Consider the following 4001-nt stretch of genomic DNA (forward strand, 5'->3'; position numbering starts at 1 on the left):
GGCGGTCCTTTCACCGCCGCCTCCAGCCCGTGTCCCGCGGGAGCCCTCCGAGGGAGCAAGCGGTGCTCGCCCCGGCCCAGCCGGGCTCCGCGGAGCCAGGGGCACGTCCCTGCGAGCAGGAAGCCTCAGGTTTTCCCGCTGACAGACCCCCAAGGCTGTCCCGAGCAGAGGGGAAAGCCGGGCGGGCGCTCCCGGGGCTTGATCCTGCACAGAATCGGGCCCCCGGGGGGGCTGAAAAGCACGGGCTCTTACGCCGCGAGGCAAATAGACATTACAAGCCAGAAACGGCCCAGATTGATTCCGCCTTTGTCACAGCCACATATTTTGGGCACTTGTAGCACAACAAGGAAGATTTACATCTTTGCTTGGCATTTGTGCTGCCATATGAAGTGTTTCTGGCAGCCCAAGGATGAAGAAAGGCAAGGTCTGGTTCCCCCCTGTCAGCAGGTGACCCTGTTTATAAGGCACTAGCTTAGAGGTGCCTGTAATGTCATCGTGCAGGCATGCTTCTGTTTTGCTCCACCACTAGAAAAAAGTATCCTAGAGGTCTCCTTACTGCATCTTGCGAGATCCACAGAAAACTGTCACTGACATAATACCCTCGAGGGGATCCTGGAATTTAGCAAGTGCTGCTATTGTTGCAGCATCGGGACCCCAGCTGCAACATTCGGATCCTGCATGTTCTCTATTAAAAACCATTTACAAAGCAGTTTTTTCAGAAAAATGAAGGCAGCTGCCAAAAAATGATAAATAGTTTTCAAGATGATAAATAGTTTTCTGGAACTTCATAATACATGCTAGAAAGCAAGAGGAGTGATGTATGCACTCTGAGCACAACACTGGGCAAGGGCAGGGACTGACAGATGGTGCGCTCTGCATACAGGCTTATTGCCCCCTCCATATATTTCCAGAAGAGTTCACCTGCAAACCCCCAAAGGGATGATTATCCCAGCTGCTAGTCCAGTGAGCCCTGCATGCTCTGCAGCTTTGGCTTATGACACCATTTTCTGGAAATGCAGTTAGCAGCAGATGAACGTTCAGTTACAACCAAAATACATAAGGTCTGCAGGGTACACCTTAGTTAATAAACTGCATCCAAGATTTGTTAAAAAGAGCCACATATCAAAGCTTAGTAAAAGTTTAATATATCAATCTTTCAGTGCTTGTGTAATGTATAGTATTCATATTCTCTTTTTTTCCTGGTGAGAGGTTAAATGGCTGGCATAGAAGGGAGTATGTGAAGTGAAAATATTCCAGTTAAGGGCCAGTTTCAATATTTTGTAATGCCAGATATGGGGAAAGCAAGAGTTTCCAGGATACAGGTTCTCCACATAAGCCTATCACACCCTAATCATAAAGCTCCAGAACAATTCTCTAACTCTCCAGGCAGCTAGTGCTAATCAGTATCCCATATCAGATATCTCTCTGTACATGTTTTGTCCTGCTTTTTCACTGGGAAACACCACTTTTTCCCTTGAAACTAGTAAACACCCTCTAATATACAGAGTCCATAGACATGTTTTCCTTGTTCTTTTTACTTCCGACTTGAAATGCTGAGGCAGTCACCTTGTAATGTGGGCACAGACCAGCGGCCTTTTGGGCACAGCTGCTGCAGTCAGTATCATGGGGAAAAAAGATAGGAGAATCAATATCCATAGCAACAGTCAACAGAGGCCTGGCAATATAAAATGATAAAAATAGCTATTTTCCCTGGGTTTTGCATTCCCAACTGGCATTATTACAGACTGGCTCAGACACTGAAATGGTAGGTTGATCACCAATGGTTCCCCATTTTTGGGCTACTGTTGGTGACTCCTTACCTTTATCGTTATTAAATTGTTAATTAACAGGTGTTATTGAATTATATTAAACAACACCTAAAAGCCCTAGATGAGGATTGTGGTTCTGTTTGTGCTACCCACTGTATGCATAAATGCATATATATTAAAACAATTGCTACCTAAAAATAAATCTGCAGTCTAAATATATTGAGAAGCAAGAAGTGCATATAGATGGTAGGAGCTCAAGATAATGTGATGATCCAGGGAATTTGGAAGGGTGAAATTTCACAGGGCAAATGTAATAACATCTCTTAAAATTCAGGCAACTTTAGCTTTGGAAGAACTTGCTTTAAGAAAGACTCCCAAAAAGGAAGAAAAAGAAAACTGTCCAGAGAGCTATCCAAAAAGCCGAAGAACTCTTGCTGCTTAGTCCCTCTGGATGTACTTAAGGCAGTTGGGCAAGACAGAAATACCAAGCTACCAAGATGCCTAGCAAACTATTAGTATTATCTTTGGTGTGAGCATTTCTGAGATATAATGGCTGCAAGCTGGAGCAAAGTCAGGGCTAAAATAAACAGGCTGTTGCATTAGGATGCCTGTGGTGCATACAATTGTGCTTACTCCCGTGTGAAATTAAATGCTTTTCAAATGATTGCTTAATGCTATAATGATACTACTGCTGCTGGTGGTCTACATGTCTTTAAACCCTTGACACACTGTGCTATAGGCCTATTTCCTTAAACCAAAGAAAACCAGTTAGCACCAAAAATGACTGTGCATGTGTTACAGGTGCTGTTGGATGGCATGTGAAACATTTGTGCCATTATGAATGGTGGGTTTTTTTACCTACATTCTAAGTCTGGGCATGCAAGGCCATGTTACTAGTTTCGGCTATGATTTGGTGGGTCTGGCACCTGGGAGAGTGATAAGGAAAGTAAATGAGAGATGAGATAAAATTGTCATAGCAACAAATCCACAATTGTGCCCTAATGGACCTACATACCCTTCTACAAAAGCTAAAGGCAGCAGTTGTGTGATTTCAGAAGTAAGTTTCACACATTAACATAAAAGGACCACAATTCAATCCATTTTACTATGAAAAGTGGATTACCAAGTATAGAGACTCCTTTGTGATTTCACTGACAACTCGTCCACTGGACAAAAATGAGTGCTTGTTACCCTCACAGTTTCTAGGGATAAAGCTTCCTGCAAGCTCAAGTGACTGTGTGCCCGTGGGGATACTCCATTCATGGTTAACACACAACACAAATACTTCTCTCATTGATCTAAAGCTGCCAATGTCTGCGTACCTCTGGACAAAATTAGTACCTAGGTTTCTCAAACTGAACACTCTGAAAATAAGGACCCCGCAACTAGTGGCCAGCTCTGAAAATTCTGAGAGCCTTCTCTAATGCTATATAGGAAATGTGTAACAGAGCAGTACCTTAACTGCAAAACCATTCTCATTTGCTGTAGTGTTTTTCTTTATTAACTACACATTCTCAACTCTTAAAGCCAATGATGTTACCAAATTTGCCCATTACTTTGGGGTGTGCTCATTCATTAGGGATAGTTTCTAGGGTCTTGGTGATTCTGTCAATGTGCTGCTTGTGTTACTATACGGAGCTGTATTTCTCCCTTCTGCAAGCCCTCACCCCCCAGTGGAGCTATCTTGCAGGACTCAATCTCAATGGGCTGGGTTCCTCCAGTCACCAAATCAGTCATACACACAAACACACACAAATTAACGTGACACGCCTGACCTGGCCGGGCTGATCAGCATGGCCAGGCTGACACCCTCATATGCCAAGAATCAGTTCATAAGAGCAACAATAAAATGCAGTCAGACACAAGCACACAGGTAAACAGAATCCCTCTGAATCCGGCTGGGTGTCCAGCTGACACCCTCATGGGCCAGCATTCAGTTCATAAGGGCACGTCTGAGTCAAACTGGGTCAATCAGCCTGTACAAGCTGATCCCCTTATGTGTTTCAAACTCAGCACGTCCCAATCTTTGGCCTCTTGATGAGCAGACCCCACAGTAATTTGGGCTTCACAGGGATCTTTAGCATAGGTAAAAGAAGCGTTGCTGCAGAGCACGGGAGGAAAGAGAAGCAGAGAAGGAAAAATATACCCAATTACTACCAGTTTGAGTATAAAAGTTATTTATTGCTAAGCATATGAAATATGTAATAGTACTAGTAGTAATAGACATGCAAA

This window comes from Alligator sinensis, unplaced genomic scaffold (genome assembly GCF_000455745.1).
Source record: "Alligator sinensis unplaced genomic scaffold, ASM45574v1 scaffold768_5, whole genome shotgun sequence".
Classification (NCBI taxonomy): domain Eukaryota; kingdom Metazoa; phylum Chordata; order Crocodylia; family Alligatoridae; genus Alligator; species Alligator sinensis.